The sequence below is a fragment of the Vipera ursinii genome (genome assembly GCF_947247035.1).
Source record: "Vipera ursinii genome assembly, chromosome: 7".
Classification (NCBI taxonomy): domain Eukaryota; kingdom Metazoa; phylum Chordata; class Lepidosauria; order Squamata; family Viperidae; genus Vipera; species Vipera ursinii.
In genome coordinates, this window is record NC_139521.1 from 61599162 (window position 1) to 61624834 (window position 25673).

The 25673-nt window shown below is 41.2% G+C and overlaps 1 protein-coding gene across 1 annotated transcript in view; it reads right to left on the reverse strand.

Annotated features, from left to right (window-relative positions):
- BMPR1B (bone morphogenetic protein receptor type 1B) overlaps window positions 1-25673 on the reverse strand; it is a 193832-nt gene that overhangs the window by 104562 nt on the left and 63597 nt on the right. Inside the window, exon 2 of the mRNA XM_083367837.1 lies at window positions 18591-18669. The gene's annotated coding sequence lies outside the window, so the exon portion shown is untranslated. The remainder of the gene's footprint in view (window positions 1-18590; window positions 18670-25673) is intronic.

A 25673-nucleotide genomic window follows, 5' to 3' on the forward strand; every position in this document is an offset into this window, starting at 1 on the left:
CAGCCCAAAAGGTTGAGGACTGCTGATCAGGTTCGCCTGGTACGCCAGTTGCGGCCCTACCTGGACCGAGATGCCCTGCGCACAGTCACTCATGCGCTCGTGACCTCCCGATTGGACTACTGCAACGCTCTCTACATGGGGCTGCCCTTGAGGACAACTCGAAGGCTTCAGCTGGTGCAGAATGCAGCCGCGCGGGATGTGATGGGGGTTTCCCGATACTCCCATGTAACACCTCTACTCCGTGCGTTGCATTGGCTTCCGGTTGCCCTCCGGGTGAGATTCAAGGTGCTAGTGATGACCTATAAAGCCCTAAATGGCTTGGGTCCGGGATATCTGAGGGAACACCTGCTGCCGGCATCAAGCTCCCTTCGTCCTGTGCGCTCCCACAGGGAGGGTCTCCTCAGGGTACCACCGGTAAAAGATTGCTGATGGACAATACCCAGGGGGAGGGCCTTCTCTGTGGGTGCGCTGGCCCTTTGGAACCAGCTGCCCGTAGAGCTTAGGACTTCCCCTGACCTTCGCTCATTCCGCCGGAACCTGAAGACCTGGCTCTTCGAGCTTTCTGGCCTGGACTGAGAGTATTAACTGGGGTTTTAACTGTATCTTAATTGTAATTGGGTTTTTAGTTCAAGGTTAGTGTAATCATTTTAATTGTTTTTAATTTTTGTAATTTGTTGTATTGTTTTTTAAAAAAAACCTTGTAAACCGCCCTGAGTCCTATGGGAGAAGGGTGGTATATAAGTCTAATTTAAATTAAATTAAATTAAATTAAATCTATCAGGTAAAAAGGGCTGATAAAGAGGTCTTTATATGTTTCTTAAATACTGCCTGAGAATCAATATAGAACAGGGGTGTCAAACTCAATTTCATTGAGGGCCGCATCAGCATTGCTGTTGCCCTCAAGGGGCCAGGTGGGTATGGCCAGGGTGGGCATGGCCTACTGGGTGGGCGTGGCTAGAGTGTGTATGGCCTACTGGATGGGCATGGCCAGCTCTACATCGTTCCCATCAAGGGTGCCTATGGGGGCCTGGGCAGGAGTGGGACAGATCTGAGGGTCTCTGGCAGGAGGAGGGTCTCTGGGCCAGGGCCAAGGGAGTGGGGGCCGTTCCCTCACTGTTTCCAGGATGGCTTTGCGGGCCACATGAAACCACTTCACAGCCCGGATCCAGCCCCCGGTCCTTGTGTTTGACATGTCTGATATAGAAGGTACAGAGCATAACCTTGATAGAAATAAGCTAGAACCACTGCCTACGTAAAAGGAGTTGAAATTTTTTTTAAAACCCAGAAAAATGAGATAGCATTTAGAAGTGACTCAGGCACATTCCTGATTTACTGGAATATAAGAAGGGGAAGGAGCTATAGGACAATCAGACTGGTGAGATTTTGTTATTATAGTCTTCCTGTGGAGCTGATCATCTGGTCTAGTCTATCTACTGGTGCTGACATCCAGTGACAACTAAGGATAAAACAAAATATTCTCACACGGCAAATCTATTCTTTCATGGGAAAAGCAGCCCCACTCAAACTGTATTGTCCTTGGAATGCTACAGATTTCTGTCTAGATCGTTTATGTTACATCAGATCAAATGGTTAAATATCATGGGTGTACACACTGTAGTAGAATACAGCTCAAAATTTAGGCCCTTAGTTTAACTGTGGTGACTTGTACTGCAATATATGCATTGAAACAGAAATAAAAAGTCTGACACCCTGAAGAACTATCAGAGCAAATAGTGTTAGTTCAGACCAAGTAATGATACAACAACAACAACAACAACAACAACAAAGACCTACAAATAGAAATAGAAAGACTATGGCTAAGGCAAGCAAGGGTAGTACCAATAGTAATAGGCGCCTTGGGTGCAATCCCAAAACAGCTGGAGCACCACTTGAACACCATTGGCATTGACAAATTTGCCATTAGTCAATTGCAAAAGGCGGCCTTACTAGGAACTGCTTCAATCCTGCGACGATATCTATAAAACCATCAAACATCCACATCTGCCTATCCCAGAGGAGGAGGAGGAAAGGAGGAGGAGAATAATGCTAAATCTAGTCTAAATGTTTGGCTAACTGTGTGATGAACCCTAATAAGGTTAAAATACTGTGGAATTTCTGAATACAAACTGATAAAGTCTTGGTTCATAACAAGATTTAACTGTGGTCGAAAAGAAGAAAATGTGAATAACTGATGTGGTAATACCAACATATAATAGATAGAACTCAAAGAATTGGAGAAGAACATGAAGTTTTCAAGATCTGAAAATTGAAACTGAAAGATTACGGCATAAACCAGCCATGATGGTATCAGTGGTTAACAGCAAACTAAATGCCATTCCAAAAACTCTTGAGCAGTGCTTAGAAAATCTGCACATTGACAAAATTTCCATCAGTCATTTGTTAAAGTCCATACTGCTTGCCTCTGCATTTATACTGTGCTGTTTATGTGTATAGTGCACATAAACATTATGACATCCTAGATCCTTGGGAAGAACTTGATACATATGAAGGCCAATAACAGCTAAAGAACTGTCAGATTCAAAGTTTCACAGCCAAATAGTTCATCTACTCAAGAGTAAATCAGCACAACTGAATATGTTCAAAGGACTGAGGAGTTAAATGATCAGTGATTCTGAGGAAAAAAATAAATAAAAAGAGCAGAGTCCCCCACCCAGGAAACCCGGTCCTACTTTTCTAAAAATGTATTTTTCTTACAGTAAAGTCAACATTCATTTCTGTAATAGTAATCCACAAGGCCCAAATGAGCTCAATTATAGCTTCATTAAGATGCTCAGTTCAAGTAAACTTAAAGCTGAGTATTGCCATATGAACTGGTTAAAAAAAATACAGAAATCGTGGTCCCATTGTTGTACAATTATATTATTGTAACAAAACTATATCACACACAAAACACACATACATTTTCTTTTTCATTCAATGGCAACGTGGGACAGTCTTTTGACTGCCAGCCTCTAAGACATGAAAAATGTTTCCTATCAATATCACAACATATCTTATTCTTCCAGATAATCAATTGAAGCAAAATCTTGGAATCTATTTTTTTTATCATATAATGTAAAACTGAAAAACTTAAGTTTCCAGCACTTACCAAAACTGTTTTTCAGTCCAGGTAATAGAACAGCCATTTAAGTGTTTTACAAGTACCATTTTATATAATCACTATTAACCAAAATACCTGTTATAAAAGTCACTACTTCCCTGAATTATAATAATTGAGGTAGATGAAGCACTAAACTTTAATGCAAAAATCAAACAGCACAATAGAATAATTCCATTTGTCTCACTGGGATTCCTCTAGTCTAGAGGAATTTTTATAGAAGTAAGTCAAGAAACATGTAACATAATGAATGTTTTCATCTTCATAAAACGTCCACTTGGACCACCTTCTCAACCAGATGCCTTTCAACCTTTGTTGGTTTCTACAGTAAAACAGAAAATAGTTTGTGTGGGGAAAGGGGGGGGGTGGAACAGAAATTGTGGTGTTGTTTTATCATTCCTCTGAATAGCATATTACCAAGCATGTGAACTACCAAGAGACTGTTTTAGTATTAGGTTCATTTATTAACTCTGATTTATGACAGTCTCGATTTTAAAACAAGAATACTATATGGCACTTCCAGCATAAATAGCCACTGGCAGACAAGCAGAAAAAATATATCTTGTACTTTTGAAAGTTCAAGGTATATAAGTTCCAGTTCCAACTGGAATTTAAGCCTTTCCTGCCCTCGTGTATTAACAACTGTGTATGATTATGTGCTAAACACATCAGCATTTTGTAAGTGGCACATAATTTTAGAATATTTTCAAATGTATCCTAGAGATTTATTGGCATAGACATTATATCCCTGAAAACTAAAAGCACTACATATTGAGAATGGTTTAATAGCTTTATTCAATAAAGTAGAAAAAAAATTCAGTACTACCTGTATTGAGAGAAATAATTTATTCTCAGCACAATACTTCTTCCTAAAAAAGGAAGACCCTACTGAACAGCTATGAACAGACTTAATGTTTCTTACGGATTTGGATATAGGTTTTCTAAACTAAGTAATATGTTTTATAAAAGGACATTTATTGTATTCTCTGCCTACTGCTTTTAGACCACCCAGTTTTGAAAGTCTTTCTACCTAGGCATCTTTATTATTTCTGGGAATATCCACATATTTAAATACAGGTAGTCCTCCATTTACAACAGTACATTTAGTGAGCATTTGAAGTTACAACTACATGGGGAAAAATGAATTATGACTGTTTTTCACACTTATGATTGTTGCAGCATCCCCATGGTCATGTGATTTACATTTGGATGCTTGACAACTGACTCATATTTGTGATGGTTGCAGTGTCCCAGAGTTATGTGATCGCCTTTTGTGTCAAAGGGAAAACCAGATTCACTTAAATTACCGTTGAGAAAAGTTGTAAAATGGAGCAAAACTCATTTAACAAATTTCTCACTTAGCAACATAAATTTTGGGCTCAATGGTGGTTGTAAGTTGAGAACTACCTGTACTTAAATCCTTTATCATACTCCATCTTTTAATAAAGATTTATACTTAATACCTTACAATTTTCAGCAATAGTCCTGCTGGACCTGAGAATTCTGTGGGTAAAGTCCATGTATTTAGATGGCAACCAGGTTCGGAAGTCCTATCTGTTAAACACTACAGATGTCCAAAGTCTAGATCGGTAACAACATGAAAATGTAGGCAAAATACATGGTTATGATGAGACTAACATTCCAGCACCATGGCAAACAATTGAGGATCAAAGTTGCCAAACTCACATCAACGCAAAAGGATAATCTTAAGGTAACTGTAATGTATTGGGCTTTGTTTTACTGTGTAAACCACATGGGGTTTGAATGCTGGAAGGTTTCTTAAGCAGGGAGCTGGTTAACGGCTTCCAGCTCCTCAGACAACCCGTCTCCAGAGCTGCCACTGGCTGCCTCTAGGGCGGCAATAGGTTGCTTTAAACCTATTGGCTGCCACCTAGAGGCCAGGGTATAAATAGCTGCATTCACAGCCCTGTTCCGCAATTCGGTTCCTGCAAGCCAATAAAGAATGTTCCTGACTGAACTCACTCGCCTCGTCTCTTCTCTTAAGCAACAAACCCAGTACACAACAGTAACCATAAAAAATTGAAGGACAAGATGCAAGTTTGAAGTCCAAGGGAGCAATCAAGAAAAAGGAACAGAAGCAGACCACCTGTCAAAGTAATTTTGAATGATGATTAAGTTTGGTTGTAAAAGCATTATAAAAATTTAGAGAATTAGCTGATAAATGGATCGATCCTCTTCAGATTAGAATTGCACTTTTCCCCCCCTCCCCAAAAGACATTTTCTCTGGATTCCTGAGGATCCAGAAGGTTAATATAACACAGGACCAATCATTATCAGAAAACATGGTTCCTGATATGACTATGAGTTGAGCATTCGCCTTCTTTCGGACCAATTTTCATATACTTCGATATACTTAACAATATAGTAGCTATGGCTTCTAGAAGCCATTTGATGCCTTATTTATATTACCAATTGTTTCAGGACTGTCTCAGAACTTTTCAATATGTGTTTTATCAGCTGTATTTGATATGTCATTCATGATTGGTCTCCAACTGTAAATAAACTTTTATCATTTTTAATTAGGCAGGACACTAATGATAAGAGTATCATTTATGTGAGGCAAACTTTTAACAGTTGGGAAATGGGAAAACTTACAAATGTTATGCAGCTGAAATAGACAGTGAGAAACAAACTGAAGAAAAGACTAGAAGAGTGTTATTCTGGTCACTGCTTGGATACTTGAAAAAGTTACCTGAACAGGTTACACTAGCTAGAAGAAAGAAAAAATTCCATAGTCAGGAGATCCCAATAGAAAGTAAAGGAATCCTTTACTGCTGCCCAAATTTTGCCAGGTATCCACAAGGCTAATGATCCTTCCTATTTTTTTCCCTGCATAAGTACAGTAGTTAGTTGAAGAATCACATTTTTATTTTTTAAAGAATGTGCTCGAACAAATAAATATTACACCTCAAAATCTCAATAAAAGAGACAAGCTGGGAGCCAGTAAATTGGCAAAGTTTACTCAGTAAAATTTAATTGGCCATTTTTTCAAATATGAAATACTTAAGTTACAAATAAGAAAGACATCAATAGGAACATGTCTGATCTTCTCACGCACATCAAAAAAAGCTAGCATAAAGGTGCTGTTCTTTAGTAGTTCGATATGCAACTATTAAATCATGGCTCAATATCTGACACTGAAGAATTTGTTCTTACATTAAACTGAAAGGGCAGCATATGATATGAAAGTTACAGAGGAATTTACAATTCTTGACGTAGCCTTTTCCCCAGTGCTAAGACTTTGCAAAATAAATCAAAGCTCATAATATATTTGATCATGTAAATAATCAGTCTTGAATTTGCAGCATTACTTATACTTAATATCACTTATACTCATAAGCAGTGCTTTTTTTGTAAAAGAAAAAGGTGCTGGAACTCACACATGTCATAGAAACCACCTTGCCTACCCTACAAGGTTCCATCCAAAAAAGGTGCCGGAACTCCATTCTGAGCGTTCTATGAGAAAAAAAGCCCTGCTCATAAGCAATTGCAATATCACTTATACTCAGCACTCTCTAAATGGCTTAGAAAGTCAGCACATTCCCCCTAACAATTTGGGTCTGCATTTTACCAACCTCAGAATGATGGAAATCTGACTCACCATTGAGCCTGTCAGAATCGAACTCATGACTGTGGGCAGAGTTAGCCAATAGTACTGCATTCTAAGGGCTAAGCCACCAGGGCTCTTTTTAAGAAGTACTCAATCTATGAGATTCATTCACACATTATGAATCCTCCACTCTATTCCCCACTGACATTACTCTCATGACACTGACTTCCCTTCATGCAGTCACATATTTAGTTCAGGGCATTAAACATGTTGATCTTGTCAATACTATGTGGAAGCCAAAATATAAGCAGGATTGAAACTCATGTTTCTAACAGAATTTTGACAATGGAACGTATATACATAAATACATACATTTCATTTCATTTTATTAAATTTGTATACCGCCCTTCTCCCGAAGGACTCAGGGCGGTGAACAGGGCATATATAAATAGCAAATACAAAAATTAAAAGAGAATTAAACAAGTGCCCAGATAAAAAACAATAACAATATGCAAAGGATGGTTATAAAAATCACCAAATGGAAATCAGAATTCCACAGAAACTAGGGCAGGGGCAGAGACACAGAACAACTTAATACACTTTTCCCAAGGATTGTCTTCAGGAATTTTTGATATTGGAAACATAGCAGAACTTACTTTATTATTCAAATATAATTACAAGTAAAATGGTATTTTTAAAAGAGCCAATATTTAACTGTAACTAATATCAAAATAAACTTTCATGACTAAAGGGCGGTATATAAATGTAATAAAATAAATAAATAAATAAATAAATAAACATTGTTTGCCTTGCAGTTCTGCTTATGATTTGAAACAAAATCAGTCTTGTGTACATTTTCTGGATTACACAACTTGAATTACATCCGTATACTACTAAAACTCTCATATCTATTTGTTAGTAACCTTTGGCTTGGGTGAAATTGGCAGTTATAGGGTAACAATGATTGAATCAAGGTAATGCCAGGACCTGTGACGCCCATGGGAATGAAATTTGGGAGAGTTGGGCCTGCTTCAGTATCGCCATGCCTTCTGACTACACTTCCCCCAAATCCACAGGACGTATAACACAAGGGGAGATGGAAGGGGTGTATCTTTTGCAGTCTTTCCCATCTCCCTCTGGTCCTGCATCTAAATAGATAAGTGAACATTGGCTGTTTTAGATCTGAGGATGAAATTTCTAATACTTACTTGTTCCAGCAGTCCGGCCTGGCCTGATAGCTCTTGGGGTTTCATTTGTTTTTACTATTGTTTAATTGTATACCTACCTTGCTCTGTACACCGCCCCGAGTCCCTCGGGAGAAGGGCGGTATATAAAAACAAACAAACAAACAAACAAACAAACAAATAAATAAATAAATAAATAAATAATCTCTTAGAAGCAGTGGTCAATGAGGAAAGAACAAGAGAGTGGATGGCTGGGGACCATCAGCCTCTTTCTCTCTAGAAGAGGCAACCTGTGGAGACACACCAGGATAGGACGGAGGGGTACAGTTTTACTCATGGTCTACCACTCCTTTTGTTCCCCCTTACCCCGGTAGATACTTCCATAGGTCAGCCAAGGTGGAGGAGGTAGCAGTGGTGTCAAACTCAATTTCATTGAGGGCCGCATCAGCACTGAGGTTGCCCTCAATGGGCCTGGTGGGTATGGCCAGGATGGGCGTGGCCTACTGGGTGGGCGTGGATAGAGTGTGTATGGCCTACTGGGTGGGCATGGCCAGCTCTACATCGTTCGCATCAAGGGTGCCTATGGGGGCCTGGGCAGGAGTGGGATAGATCTGAGGGTCTCTGGCAAAAGGACGGTCTCTGGGCCAGGGCCAAGGCAGTGGAGGCCGTTCCCTCACTGTTTCCAGGATGGCTTCGTGGGCCACATGAAACCACTTCGCGGGCCGGATCTGGCCCCCGGGCCTTGTGTTTGACATGTCTGAGGTAGAGGTTTCCCTGGGACCCTCCTGAAGATGGAAAGATAACATTTATGGAAAGAATGATCCAGTGGGTTACAGAATGTCTAGTTAACTTTAAAAGTGGAGTGAGCCTGGACAGTGGATAAAATGGGGCTTGCTTTCCTATAGCACTACATAAAAAATAGATTAGCCATTAATATTTACTTGAAGGAAAACAATCAACTTTGATTTTTTTATGAAGACACAGACAATGAGATAAAGAATACTGTCACTGTATTGGCATCATTTCCTTTTAGAAATGTATCTTTGACAAAAAGGGATCCAAAAACCACATTATTTCCAAGGCATAACAACAAAATATCTAAATGTATCATTAATTCAATTTGTGAATAACATTATAATGAATACCCAACCCCAAATCACCATAATAAAGAGCCAGCTTACAAAGAATAAAAAGGTTTAATTATACTTTGCTATTGGAAAATTCTAAACCATATTGATTCAGAAGCTTATTTTTGCAATGATAAGCATCTTAATTTCACATAAGCTTGTGATGAAGATATCACAATTCAGAAAAATAAACATAAAATGTGGACATTGAGGGGACTGCTGACTGCCGTGTGGCCTCAGCTGGGCGACGGGAGCCCCCGGGGTCGCGGCAAACCCTTTTGAGGCTGCTGGAGGATGGAGGCGTGGCGACCCAGATGGTGAGGTGCTTGGGGCCTGTGTCGCCCGAGTGCCTGACTGACAGCTCGGTGAGCTTTCCCCTTCGGCAGAGGCTCCTTGGAGGGTGGAGGCGAGCCGACTGACAGGCCGAGAGCAAGCTTCCCCCTCAGTGGAGGCCCTTTTGGGGCCGTTTTTGGAGGGTGGAGGAACCCACCGCCACCGCTGGAAGATGGAGGCAGGGCGAGCCGGATAGCGAGGCACTCGTGGCCCGTGGCTCGAGGCGCCGTGTGAGGAGCCAGACGGCGGATGGCTTCCCTCTTCTGCGGGGGCCTTACAGAGCTGTTTTGCTGGCGCCCGATGTCCATGGCGCCTGAGGCTGCGGTGGCCCCTTGGGGACCATATTAAAGAACAGAAGTGAGCCTCCTCCATCTTCCATGATGACTTCCATGATGACATCTGTGCCCTGTGGCTTACCACAGTCCCTCTTTGGTCACGATTTATATTTGGGAAATGGAGATGGATGACTGGCCCAGACTTTGTTGCCGCCATTTGACATCTTTGGCGGCTTTGGAGGTGTTAGTGGTGGGGCTCAGCGATATTGGGCAGCAGGGGGGCCTGGCTGTTGTTGGCCGGGCCTGGAACCTGAACTTGAGATCTGTTTATTCCTGCCCATTGCCTGAGTTGTTGATGCCCTTAGCGATAAACTGACTTTTTACCTTTACCTCACCCAGTCATCGGACTTTTTCCTTCTCTGCGACCTGCCCAGAGCTGGATAGTGGTTCTCCCTGAAATTGGAAGATCATGGTCACTGTGAGAGGGTGACCACACTTGGGAGTCACTGTCCAGCTTTGTGGATTTATTACTAATATTCATTTTCATCTGTCCTTGCCAATCCATTCCTTCCTGCTTTTAATTTCTATTGATGGCTTATTCCATGGGTGAACTGTTTGCCTTGAGGGAGTCCCCCCTCTCCCTCGTGTGGCCCTCTAATCTATGCCACCGGTTCCTTAATGACGGGTATTGGGACCCCGAGAGGTGGCATGGCACAAAAAGGAGGCTTCGGGGTTTTCTTTTTAAGCTTTTTAATGGGTTAGGGAGGGGGGAGGAATGTAAGGCCCAGCAGAAAGGTGGGGGGGTTTCGCTGGACCTACTCCAGTCCAGGTTGGTTGACGGTTGCGGCAGTAAGGAGGCCAGGGGGGTAATGGGGCTCGAGGAATTGGGGTGGGGATTGCAATACCCACAGTGATTGGGAATGGCGACAGATGGATGAACAGAGGGCCATATCGGAATCTGGGATCGCACCCCCGCTGTCTTCGAGGACCCTATGGTTTCATCCTGCCTTCCCGGGGGTGGGGGAGGGCAGATACCTGAGCTCAGGCTGATCTATTTGAATGCCAGGTCTGTGGTGAATAAAGCTCCTCTCATCCGGGATTTGATGAGGAGGAAGGTGCAGACCTGGCATGCATTACTGAAACCTGGTTGGGCCCAGAGGGAGGAGTCCCTCTGATTGAATTATGACCACCAGGTTTCCGTGTGCTGCATCAGCCTCGGGCTCAGGGTAGGAGCGGTGGGGTGGCAGTTGTCATTAAGGAGGCCCTTTGTCCGCAGGAGGCCACTGCCCCTCAGATAGACGGATGTGAGTCCCTCCTCCTGAGGTGGGGCCCTGGAGGTCAGTTGGGCCTGTTGCTTGCATACCTTTCTCCCAGCTGCGTGGCAACGGCCCTGCCCAGGCTACTCGACGCTCTCTCGAGGTTGGCGGTTGAGTTTCCCAGACTTATGGTTCTGGGGGATTTCAACCTGCCCTCCCTGGGGGGGATGTTGGGGGTGGCCCAAGAGTTCATGGCTTCCATGATGACCATGGACCTGACCCAGATTATTCAGGGTCTGACCCATGAGGGGGGAAACACGCCTGATCTTATTTTTATCTCCAGGCAGTGGCTTAATGATCTGGGTGGGGTTTCTCCAACTAATCAACCCCTTTCATGGACAGATCATTATTTCCTACGGCTGGGCCTCCATTACACCACCTCCCGCTGCTGGGAGGCAGAACCGACCAGGTGGTTCTGCCCCAGGCACCTGATGGATCCGGAAAGATTTCAGACGGCGCTTGGATTGATTCCTGCCTCCCGTTCCCACAGCCCGGTTGAGACATTGGTTGACGCCTGGCAATGGGCTGCTTCTGAAGCTCTCGACCGTGTTGTGCCTTTGCGGCCTCTGACCCGGCGCAGGTCCTGGTTGGCTCCTTGGTTTTCCGTGGACCTACGGGAGATGAAGTGCCGGAGGAGGGGCCTAGAGAGCATTTGGAGATCCAGTCGGTCTGAATCTGACCGAACACAGTTAAGATCTTTTACCAGATCTTACCTTGTGGCAATGGAGGTGGCGAAGCATGCCTACTTCGCCACCCTCATTGAGTCCGCAGATAAATCACCTGGCCGCCCTGTTTAGGGTGACCTGTTCCCTTTTAAATCAGGGGAAAGGGGAGGACCCCTTACGGGGACGTGCCGAGGAGTTTGGTCAGCATCTGCTGGACAAAATCGCTCAGATCTGGACCAGTCTGGACTCCGACTGGGCAATATCTGACGAGGGGGAAGCGACGGGTCTGGCCGACATTATTTAGGAGTTTGACCCTGTGACTCTGGATGAAGTGGACAGGATCATGGGTAGATTAAGTGCCGCCATGTGTTTGTTGGACCCGTGTCCCTCCTGGCTGGTTTATGTGGCTCGGGAGGTCACACAAGGCTGGCTCCAGACAGTGATTAATGCTTCTTTGAGTGAGGGATGCTTCCCTGCCGCCTTGAAGGAGGTGGTGGTGAGGCCCCTCCTCAAGAAACCTGCCTTGGATCCAGCTATTTTGAATAATTTTCATCCTGTCTCCAACCTTCGCTTTCTTCCAGCCACTAGGTGGTGTATTTACAATTTATTTAGGTCACAAACAGGCTGCTTTAACATAATGTGGGTGTGATGAATGGGCATTGTTGATTATAAAAAAGAAGCTCAAATGTATCAGAAATTCAAAATCAATGATTCAGTCTTTGCTTTCAACCATAAACTTATGTCACTGTTTTCCAACCTTGGGAATTCTGGGAATCGAAGTACACATACCTTAAAGTTCCCATGGTTGAGAAACACTAACCTGTATGATGTCTTTGTAATTGTGTTTAACTCACAATTCCCAGGGAGCGTAACACTTCTCAGATATGTAATACAGCATATCTAGAGGACACCCAAAACTTACTCTTTTTTTCCATTTCCAGCAATGGGGTTAGCGCAGTTTCTCCATGACGCATCCGGCCCGTGGGCCAGCAGTTTGACACCCCTTAGAAGGAAGCACCTTTTGAGGTCATTTCCACATCTTATTACCGATTCTCCAATCTTCCTATTGATGAATTTTATCTAATAAACACCTGGAAACTTTCTGATGTGTTTGGACTGTATTTCTCAAAATTATTAAAAAACAGAAAAAGATCAGCCAGTTTCATTTAATGGTTAAAGGTGGTGTACTAAAAGTAGGGAGATTATAAGATCTAGTCTTGCCTTAGGGTTGTAAACCAACTCAATGATTTTGGGCCAAGCACTTTCTCTTAGCCCTAGGAAGAAGGCAAAGACAAACCACTTTCCAAATAAATGCCAGGATTTCTCCATGTAGCTGCCAAGGGAACATGCCCTTACCCCAAATATACATATATATATATATATATATATATATATATATATATATATATATATATATATATATATATATATATATATATATATATATATATATATATATGTGACAAATGCTTGTTAACTATTAGATTACCTTGCTAGGCCCCAAACATGGGACAAATCTTTATCTCCTGTGTCAGCCTATCCTGAAGGCCTTCGACAGGCAGTAGTCACACCGGTGACAGCTCATATTTTAAAATTTACATATATATATATATATATTTATATAGGAGTCTTAGCTCATCTATAAGGCAGTAAGTTTGCTCTAGTATAATCCACAACCAATAGTTCTAAGTATCACCTGCGTAGACTTTCAGTATGTTATATTTGATTAATTTTCTCATATGAATCTTGCTGTAGCATTCATGAATGTTATTTCTCAGTATTTAATTAACACAACTCCACCTAAATACCTTCTTTTAATTCTCCACATGCTTGTACTTCCATTTTTCTTCCTTGCCCCTCCCTATCTTAGGGATTTAGTAGCTAAATATTAGTACCTACTGCATTTCTTAAGTTGGCACCAAGAAAGAGTTTATAAACCACAATTCCTCAAAGGCTTCCTATTAATAATTAGCCAGATTTTTCCATTATAACGAAATCTCATTTCAAAGTGAAAGCAGCCTTCAAAAGCTTGCAACAGAATTCAGGTCGCTTTGCTTCTCCAACTTATTTGACTTTGCCAATGTATTTGACTTGCCAAATTTGATTTACCAGCAGAATATAAACATGGAAATCACATTTCAAAAGATTAGCAAACATCAATGCGCTGGCAAATGATTGCAGCTCAATAGCATGTGATGGAATATGATTACTTTTTGCACACAATCAACTCTGGTCATTTGTTACAGTTTGCTAATTAACAATGTAGTGTGAAAAGCCAAAAAACAGATGATGGAAAACGAAGAAAGTGATTATGCATTGTCACCGGGAATGATGGCATAGTCAGCTAACCAGTACAGAAACTGATATGTAATTTTCCACGTCAAGGCACAGAGACAATGTGCTTGTTAATTAAAAGTCATACTTTATACCTTACACTTCTGGAAGCAGGGGGGTATGTAATAAATAACTAGAACTCACTGGTTTATTTCAGTCTTCAACAAAAGCAGGTCCTGCTTCAATGCTTTGGCACTAAGCAAAAGATATGTTGACCTTCAGGGTGGAGAAGACGTTTTTTTAAACGTAAGGGTTTATGGTAACATGATCTCGACCATAAAGGATATAGAAACATAACTGGATCTCTGCTCAGTGAAATGGTTATTCTCAAGGGGCAATTCATCTTCACAAATCAAAGTGCCTGCCTCCAAAGGGTATTCACAGCATCAATTTTTATCTTCCTGATTTTGGTATGGGTTGGATGCTTCATGAACAGAATATTTCTTCTACTTTCTCATATACATTTGGAAATACTTTACAATTAAATCTGAGATTAAACGTTTCATTTTTACACATTTTTTTCACTTTTAAATATGCTTCTAAAAGTTCACCTTTATTTTTTTTAAAATGAGATCCCCAAATGCTTGTCAGTTGCTAGTGATTATATATAGTGCTTTTACACCTTCAATTCTACGTGGGGAAAAACCCGAATAACCAAAGATCCACATACAAACACCCGCAAAAACCTAACACACACACACACACACACACACACACACACACACACACACACATATAGATATACTACATTGGGCACAATCATTTAACTTTAAATCTTGCATCCTGTATTCATATTTTTGTTGCCCTGTACACCGCCCTGAGTCCTTCGGGAGAAGGGCGGTATATATATATATATATATATATATAATTTTTTGGGAGACTCTCCCAAAAAATGCAAATGGGTATTGCTATCTCTGAGCCCAACTAAAGATTCAAGCAATATATGCACTAATTTAACCATGCAGGGATAATAAAAGAGTCTTTTTGTGACAAGTACAATGTGAATAATCATTTTTTTCTAACCCCGAGCACTATGCATTCCTGACAGGTCCTGGATGAAATTATTTCACTTTTAAATTGTGTTTCATCAAGAATTATCCCAACCTTTACATAGTTCCAATTTGCTCATATGTTTAACCACTGTACAATATCACTTTTCACATGATAAAATACATCATATGATGCAGAGTATATATAATAAGATCATTAGCTTCATTTCTGTGCATTTTCTCTATATGCAGCTAGGCCTTGGGACAGTACGTATAAACAAAATCAGTCTATTAACATCTGAGGCAAAAGAAAAAAAAATCCCACAAGAGCCTCACTCCTACTTAATAACAAAAATACAATATACAGGTAGGTAGCTTCGATTTACAACAGTTCATGTAGTGACCATTCACAGTTACAAAGGCATTGAAAAAAGTGACCTATGACCATTTTTCAGTTATGACCTTTGCAGCATCTCCATAGTCATGTGATCAAAATTCAGATGCTTGGCAACTGATTCATTCTTATGACGGTTGCTATGTGATCACCTTTTGTGACCTTCTGACAAGCAAAGTCAATGGGAAAGCCAGATTCACTTAACAACCCCGTTACTAACTTATCAACTACAGTGATTCACTTAACAACTTGGCAAGAAAAGTCGTAAAATGAGGCAAAGTCACTAACAATTTTTTCACTTAACAACATAAATGTTGGGCTCAACTGCTTTTCTAAGTCGAGGATTACTTGTAACTAACCATAATTCACAATGACATGCTATCCAGATAGTCTAAAATACTTGCACAACGAAGAGATTTTAAGTGGCTTTCCTCCCACTGTGTTATGGATACATGAATTTTATTAGCCTTAACCTTTGAGATAAGCCAGACATGTCAAACACAAGGCCCGGGGGCCGGATCCGGCCCGTGAAGTGGTTTCATGTGGCCCGCGAAGCCATCCTGGAAACAGTGAGGAAACGGCCCCCACTGCCTTGGCCCTGGCCCAGAGACCCTCCTTCTGCCAGAGACCCTCAGATCTGTCCCACTCCTGCCCAGGCCCCCATAGGCACCCTTGATGCGAACGATGTAGAGCTGGCCACGCCCACCCAGTAGGCCACACGCACTCTAGCCACACCCACCCAGTAGGCCACGCCCACCCAGGCCACACCCACCCGGACCCCTGAGGGCAACCGCAATGCTGATGCGGCCCTCAATGAAATTGAGTTTGACACCCCTGATATAAGCCTTTCTACAGAATGTATATTCCTTGAAACATCCTATAAAATTAAGCCAGTTCATTTAGTGGCCATTCAAAGTTACAACAGTCCTGAAAAAAGGTATGACTATTTCTCATCCTTATGACCTCTGTAGCATCCCCATGGTCACGTGATCATAATCTGGACGCTTGGCAACTGGCTCATATTTATGATGGCTGCTGTGTCCCAGGGTTGCGTGATTCCCCTTTTGTGGCCTTCTGACAAGCACAGTCAATGGGGAAGCCAAGTTCACTAAAAAACCATGTTACTATCTTAATAACTGCAGTCATTCACTTAAACAACGGTGGCAAGAAAGGTCGTAAAACAGTGCAAAACTCACTTAACTAATGTCTCACTTAACAGAAATTTTGGGCTCAATTTTGGTCGTAAGTCAAGGATTACCTCGACTTTTTAAACATACATCTTTGTTTCTGTCTAGCTCAGTGTTGGCAAACTTTTTAGGTTCAATGAGTCAAAAATTTGCAACATTTAACCTGATTCTGCTGGCATGTCACCTTACCCCTGAACAGAAGAGAAACATATTCATTTATTTAAAATATACTTAGAATCAAACTGTGTGTGGTGCTATGTATTATGTTTATGTATGTATTTAAGAAAATTTATATGGCTGCTCAACTCACACTCAGTGACTCTGGGTAGCTTAGAACAAAAAAACCCAATTATATTGGGTATGATATTAAAAAATCTAAAGAAATGTCAAATAATTAAAATAAAATAAGTAATACAAATTCATTTTCAGAGGATCTGCACGTGTACCTCATTCTCATGTGGTGCCTGAAGCCTCCACAAAGTGCATGAAAAAGGCTGCATGCTTTTGAAAATAGTTATTGTCATGTGTTGGTGAACCCTGGTATGTCACCCAAAATGTTGTGGCATGTGACCTCTGGCACATGTATCATAGACTTGCCATCACTGTTCTAGCTGCTGCTTGCATTTTTCCAGCCAAGGTGTGTGGTGGCCTTTTACAAGGGTCTATTCCAGGGGTGTCAAACTCACAACATCACGTGACATGTTGTGATGTATTGTGACTTTATTCCCATTGGCGCAGTTTCAGCATGACGCATCTGGCCTGCAGGCCGGCAGTTTGACAACCCTGGTCTAGGATCTAGGACCGTGGTGGTAAAACAATGGCATGTGTGCCAGAGACAGCATTCAGAGCCCTCTCTGTGGGTCCACACGCCATCTCCCCAGTCCTGCCTCCCCCCACGGCCCCCTCATCAGCAGCCCCCCCCAGGAAAAGAGTCATCCCTGAGCGCAGCCTGCGCAGAGCAGTGCAGCCAAGGACATGGCAGCAGGGCAGTGGGAAAAGACTCCGCCCTCGCATCCTGTTTTGTGCATGTGTGCAGTTGATGCTGTGGGGCGCGGGCAGAAGGCATGGCTGCCATGGTGCTGCTGGGCCGCCTGGGCGATCTGCGGCGGGCCGTGGAGGTGGTAAGTGGCCCTGCAGGCTGGGGGGGTGGGGGCTGGCGGTTGTATGGGGGCAGTGCAGGGTCAGGTTTTGGGCACTTGGTCTCTAAAAGGTTCGCCATCACTGGTCAAGGACAACTCGCTGCAGCCAACTCATCAGGACCAAGTAACCATGGCCAACTCGCTATGGCCAACCTGCCACAACCAACTTGCTACAGTCAATCCTCTGTGGGACACCTCATCATGGCCAGCTCACCACAGCACAACTCCCCACGAGACAAGTGTTACACTAATATCAAAGAAATGGTGGAACAGAATTGCTGAAGAAAGGATGCAAAACAAGGGACAAAATTAAATGTGAATGACAAAAATGTAAAAAAAGTTTTAATTATTTTAAATCAGAGGTCCCCAACCTTTTGAGCACCAGGGACTGGTTCTGTAAAGAAAGGTTTTTCCACGGACCGGAGAGTGTGTGGTTTTGTGTGCTGCCTGCATTCCATGGATGGGGCTTTGCTTGTTTGTGTGGACCGGTTGCTGACATGCGTGGCCCAGTACTGGTCCACAGACCGGGGACTGGGGAGCCCTGTTTTAAATAATTTAAATTGTTGAATTGTGCCACAGTGAGTTGTCTCACTGTGGAGAGTTGGCCATGGCAAGTTGTCCTGTAGCAAGTTGGCCATGCTGAGCTGGCCATGGTGAATTGGCTGAGGTGAATTGGCACTGGCAATTGTCCCATTCCATCTGTATGCACCCAGTATATATGCAAAAGAACAACAATTGGTACTTGAAAGCAGAAGCTACGAAACTGTAGGCATAAGGAAATAAGTTCCAGCCAACAGAATGTTCATACAGTAATCCCATGAATGGAAACAACTGCAGTACACAACAAACCAACAAAAGGCAGCTTTGCTCACCCAAACAGTGGCATGCAATCACTTAGAGCTCTTCACTGTAGATGAAGAAGTGAAAACCAACAACGAAATAAAAAGTGGTTACATACCTTCACAATCTTTCCTTTAGCCAATTTCCACTGTGTCGCTAAAAGACTGTTCTCCTTAACCGCAAGAAGCCCTTTGAACCTAACAGATGAAAAGAACATAGGTTTAAGCCCAATAAACAGAGGTAACATAAAACAATATTCCAAAACCAACTTAAAATCAAGTCCACAGTTGCTGTTGATTCCATTTCTTCACATGGGCGGGGGTGTCTTCCTCCTATTGGTCTATAAAGATTATTTCCAGGCACTTGCTCATTCCTTCATTTGCACGAGACTGGTCTGTGTTATTGTATACCTTGGAAATTACTTGGTGGCCAAGTCTCTCAGCTGCTCAGACAAAGGCATGAATTGGCTCGTTACCGGCCATTTTCCGCCAGGCTGGAAAATACCATTTGGCTGCCAGTTTTACAGAGGCTATAGGGCCTTTTCCTGAAAACTCTGATCAGGCACAGAAGACTAATTATAAGAATCCTCTGAAGAAAGAAAACTATGTGGAGAAACAGTGAAGAGGGGAAAACGAGAAAGCAGAGGAGGTGGAGGAAACTAGCCCTTCTCCAATTCTCTTCACAATGTCACATATATAAATATTATTAATTAGGCCCATAAAATCTAATTGATGTAAAATGCCACTGTCAACATGGCGAAAGGCTATATATATAAAATTCCACCTTTCCTTCCTCTCTGTTTTTTTTAGATACCTCACTAATTGAGAACTCAAAAGCTTATATGAACTGAAAAGCTTACACCATCTTTTCTGTCTCAAGGATTGATCCTTATGAAAATATTGATCATCTAGGGCAGACATGTCAAACACAAGGCCCGGGGGCCAGATCTGGCCCGCGAAGTGGTTTCATGTGGCCCATGAAGCCATCCTGGAAACACTGAGGGAACGGCCCCCACTGTCTTGGCCCTGGCCCAGAGACCCTCCTTCTGCCAGAGACCCTCAGATCTGTCCCACTCCTGCCCAGGCCCCCATAGGCACCCTTGATGCGAATGATGTAGAGCTGGCCATGTCCACCCAGGCCATACGCACTCTAGCCACGCCCACCCAGTAGGCCACGCCAACTCAGGACATACCCACCCGGCCCCCTGAAGGCAACTGCAATGCTGATGCGGCCCTCAATGAAATTGAGTTTGACACCCCTGATCTAGGGACTTTGCATGCTTTCTTCTAAGAACGATGATAGTTTTATTTTCCCCAAAAAAATGTTTGGGAAAGACCTTCTAGTCACAGTTTTAAATAGCAACAACATTTAGTGACCCAGAAAATTTCTTTTGTATTATATGCAAGATATGGATCCCTATTGGCCATTAAACCAAAAAAGATGTAGCCAGGATGATGTTGCAGATGGTTCCCGGTTGGAAAGCCGACAACCCAGATTTGAGACTTAGGAGTGTCACATGACAAGGTGAGCACCCATCTTCGCCTAGCTCCTGCCCACCTAGTAGTTCAAAAGCATGCAAATGCGAGTAGATAAATAAGTACCACATCACAAAGTGAAATTATACATAAATTTTTTTAAGAATTTAATTGTAATACTTAAAATTAATACAGGGAGTTTTTGACTTACATCAAGGGAACTGCTGATTGGAGATATAAATTGCATGTACTTTTATGGAGATAATGCATTGTTGTTGGCAGAAAACCCCGGTGTAGTGGACTTTGATTGTGTTATGTAACAAAATATGGACCTCAAAATACAGTAAATGTATCAATGTACTATTTGACAGGAAAATCAGCTGAAAGATAGATATAAGTTCCAGAAAATTAGCAAACAGATACAGGTTGTCCTCAACTTACAATAGTTCATTTAGTGACTGCTCAAAGTTACAACAGCATTGAAAAAAGTGACTTAGGACTGTTTTTCACACTTACAACTACTGCAGCATCCCCATGGTCAAGGATCAACATTCAGATGCTTGGCAACTGGCATGTATTTATGACTGCTGCAGTGTCCTGGGGTCATGTGATCACCATTTGCAACCTTCTGACAAGCAAATGGGGAAGCCAGATTCATTAACAATCATCTTATTAACTTAACTACCACAGTGATTCACTTAACAACTGTGGCAAAATAGGTCACAAAACAGGGCAAAGCTCACTTAACAACTTTCTCACTTAGCAACAGAAATTTTGGGCTCAATGTGGTAGTAAGTCGAGGATTGCCTGTATATTGGAAAAATATTGCTAAAAATGAGGAAACGCATAAACTATTTTTATGAATTGTGCCTGCTGGAAGAAAAGTATTTGTTATTATGTGACTTGTTGCACACAGTAATTGTCCAAAGAATTGAAATTGGCAATGTATAAATTTAAATAAATAAATAAATAAATAAATAAATAAATAAATAAATAAATAAATAAATAAATAAATAAATGTGTAAGAGCAGTCAATTGCACATTTTATAATGTGGGATTGTGTACCCGAAAGGAAATAGTTGAATGCAGCAGGAATTGTGCATGTAGTAGAATGAAAAGGGAGAGAGTTGCTGCTTAGGAGTGAATGGAGGCTGAATCAATGTTGACTGAATACCAAAATGGTCATTACAAAAGCAGCATGCTAAGTGGTTTAGTCATTTAGAGTGAACTCAATAAAACTGAATTGCAAAACAAGAATATTCAGCTGATGGTTTGAAAAGAAGGGACAAAACTGGAAAAAGTTGTAGTTGAATGGCGCTGACGCCTCTAAAAGAGACCGCTGAGAACAAAAGAACAAAAAGCAGTGTATAAACTATTGTACAGGCATGGTGGATGACAAGGATGTTTTACAAGGAGAAAAAGGAGTTATAAGAGCTGAAGCAGGAGCCATGGCAACTCACCTCAAGCAGAAACAAGCAGAGTGAATAAAGTTTCATAAAGTAAAGAAGGATCAAAAATTCACTAACCCAAAAGAGAGCAGGAGAAAAAAAGATTTAAATCCTTTGTCTATATAAAATCTATGTCTGTTCACCAATGGTCTCCACCCTTTCCGGCTTGGTGGACCAGCAGAGGTGGTGGGGGACAGAAAGGGGATGGGTTCCCATGTAGCGCTTTAACAAATGCACCATTGCACATGCTCACCCACCACTTCTGCAGCCCAATTCCAAACGGGCTGTGGCCCGGCACTGGGTTATAGATAGGGGTTGGGAATCCCTGCTATAGACAATACAATCATAGGGTGGCAAATGCAATCAGGTCCTAAACCCATTGAGTGAAAAGGGCCATACATTTATCTTTCCAACATCAGTCCTTCAGGCATAATAAGGGAATGTAGAATTCATTTATGCCAGGGGTGTCAAACTCAATTTCATTGAGGGCCGCATCAGCATTGTGGTTGCCCTCAGGGGGCCGGGTGGGTATGGCCAGGGTGGGCGTGGCCTACTGGGTGGGCGTGGCTAGAGTGCGTATGGCCTACTGGGTGGGCGTGGCCAGCTCGACATCGTTCACATCAAGGGTGCCTATGGGGGCCTGGGCAGGAGTGGGACAGATCTGAGGGTCTCTGGCAGAAGGAGGGTCTCTGGGCCAGGGCCAAGGCAGTGGGGACCGTTCCCTCACTGTTTCCAGGATGGCTTCGCGGGCCGCATGAAACCACTTCGCGGGCCGGATCCGGCCCCCGGGCCTTGTGTTTGACATGTCTGATTTATGCCGTCTAATTGTAAATTCCAAGTACTAGATATGTAGTAGAATATTATTGGCTGAGGAATTTAGCTTTTGTCACACAATTATATTTATATAATCAATACTTTCTCCCCAAATTTAGTGTTTAAAACACTGTAAAAACATGTGTTTTAAAGAAACATCACTCTTATTGCATCTCCAACAAAATGCTGCTTTTGACAATCCTTTTCTATAAAAATTCTATAAAAATGTAACAGAGTCCAATAAATTCTAAATATTATCTTTCGTTGTATGTCATAATATATACAGTGTATACTACGCTGTAGGTATAAAAATTAAAACACTCTCCCATTGTCTGTGTACTATAACAACCCCTAATTCTTTATTACGCTCATTTCTTAGCATCTGCACATGAAATTTATTTATTGGTAACAACTATCAATGGAAATTTATAGTATTTTTTTAGTTTTAATGGATTTAGCAAGTTGCTGTAGTATCTCAAGTGTCTCAGAAGCTGAACATTCCACTGATCTAAAAATGTTCTTAACATATGTAACTATAAATATTGCCACTGGGTTAATCTGGTATAAAGTATTTATTACTTAACACAGAGTATTTTAATAATTTATGGCATTATAGAGATATAAATGTAGAGTCTGAGTATTCTTTACACACATGTAACTCTTAGTTATGTGGGGAAAGAAGATTAAGAGATAAGAAAAAAAGATAAGTAAACTGCAATGTCACTGCTAGTCAAATGTCAAGTTTTAGGAAGTAGAAATATAAAAGAATAACAGAATTGGAAGGGACCTTGGCAGTCTTTAAGTCCAACCCCCTGTTCAAGTAGGAGACCCTGCACCATTTCAGACAAATGCCATCCAATCTCTTCTTAAAAACCTCCAGTGATGGAAAATCAGGTTAAAATACTATAAGAATTCTAAATGTTTTTAAACAGAGCCAATAGTTAAAGACACTGGATTACAAGGTGAGAGGCTGTAAATTCTAGCCCTGATTTAGGCACGAAAATCAGCTGGGTGATCAGTCACTTTCTTAGCCCCAAGAAGAAAGTAGTGTTCCTGTAGTTATCAGGAGTCATGTTGGACTTGATGGGCCATTACACAAAACAACACACGACTTAACAAATGTAAACAAAACACATGATTTAAATTAGATGTAAGTTTCTGGAACATCTCTGATACAATACTGCTCATTGTACTAAATACAGCCTTCCAAGTTGCATTTAATTTCAAAAACAGTTGAGAGATCCATGCAGAGTAAGTTTTAATATGTCAGTTGAACCTGCAATTTATTAACCTGTGATGCATTTAGATGTTCCTTATCCTTTTTACAAATTACAGAACCTGTTCAAAGTATTCTGACTCATCATTTTGCCTAGTTAAAAGCTAGGCTTCTATGATCTCACTGTCAGAAAAGCTGCCACATTCTGTAACATAAAACATCTAACAAGTACACAGCAGCTGTTCATACTTGCTAGGAAAGTATGTTATAGCAATGATGTCATGGAAAAAAATCTGGAATTGATTAAAATGTATCAGACAGCCAAGCTATTCAATCTCTTAAACAATACATGTTCACATATTCCACCATCTGCATTACAGCTCAGGGCAGTGAAGAATAGTTCCCTTTAAAAGATGATCATTGGAGAGAGGGCAATTGTCATGCTTTAGTAGTTTTATTTAATAAAACTCTGCTTGTAACCAGATAGTAATAAATATGCAAAGCTAGAAGACTCATAACTGTTAAACGGGTGGCTTGACATTCATCATCCACTCAAGAAAAAAAAGGCCAACCTTTCAACTTTTAACAACACATGCATGTATTACATGTTTATAGCAATGCATGAAGCTTCTAATAAAAAGCTTCCAATAAAAGCTGGTTAAATACTGGGAATAAAAATGTTTAGAATAGAGACAGAATTAATTGATTTGCCCAGTTTGAAAATTCTAACTTTTGAATTTCTGATCCTGCTTATTTATTACATGAGTTGTTTACTGTTTTAATTTATGAAACGAACCACTTTAACACTTAGCTTTGCTTACATCAAGAAAAAGCCCAAGGTTGGTTTGAAAAGCTATCATATTTATTGCTTTTCAAGTAAGTTTTATTATTTTAAAATTTTATGGATATCTTTATGTATTTGCAAATGTATTGAAGGCTCTTCTCCTTTCCAGTCTGCAGGTGTTCAACAAATAAAGAAAATAATGACAAACAAACACATCTGGTATTTTATGAACTTGAGGGGGGAAAATTGAAGCTATTCTTGCTTAGTTCTTTAAGACTGAAGACTAGATCTGGCTATAAAGAAATTAACCAATTAATAAATTCTCCTGAGCAGACTGCAAGAAATCAAGCTATAACCAAACTGCAAGCTTATTGAATCAATAAAAGTAATTCTACAGAATCTGTTTTAAGGTGTAATACAATTCTTCTGTCAAAGTCAGCAAAACTGAGATCATTATCCATGAGGAAAATCTGTATCAATTATCACATTACATCTAGTACAGCTGAGGTTAATATCCAGCTGAGAAGCTATATTTCTTAAAGTTTCTCTCAGCCAATATTCATCAGCCTTCAAGAGACAGAAAATGATAAGTAGATGTAAACAGGATTCCTAGCTAGAGAATACTCAACTGGGAGTCAATTAACATTAGCAAGATCGTTGAAATGATATGACATACTAAAGAGTAGGAAATCTCTCCAGACCCTTAGACTAAGAATATTTCCAGTTTCTTTACCATATGTGAGCAAAAGCAATCTATCAGGAAAATGGTTGGAAGAAAAAAAGACTGGCAGATCTAGGAAGTTCAAAAGAGCTACTAATCACTCATTGACTTCTGCCAAGAGGGTATTTTTTAAGTGTGTTAGGAATATAATTCCTAGGATTCCAAATAAATTGCAATTCTAACACATCTAGCGAGTGTCATGGAGGGAAAAGATATTCTGCACAAAGTTCATGTGACAGAGTTATCTCCAGTGCTTTTTTGTGTAAAAGAAAAAGGTGCCGGAACTCATATATGTCATACAACCCGCCTTGCCTGCCCTACAAGGTTCCATCCAAAAAAGGTGCCGGAACTCCATTCTGAGCGTTCTATGAGAAAAAAAGCCCTGGTTATCTCAACGTTCTTGTCTACTCTGCATAAATATGTAATTGTAATGTGGTACAAATACAGCCTTGAAAAATTATTTTAAATAAATAGTATCTTACTCTACAGAAGAGTGCATGCAGGCCACCAAGTATATTACTGATATTCACAGTGTACAAGGAGGGAAGAATTTTTCTCTGGATGATAAAAAATGCTGAAATATCATGCGATTACACACCGTTCTTCAAAACTTTCTGTAATCCTACAAGGTTACTTCAATCAATCAGAATAGAGCTGGAAGGAACCCTGGAGGTCTTCTAGTCCAACCCCCTGTTCAATCAGGAGATCCTATACTCTTTCATAGGTGGCTGTCCAGTCTTTTCT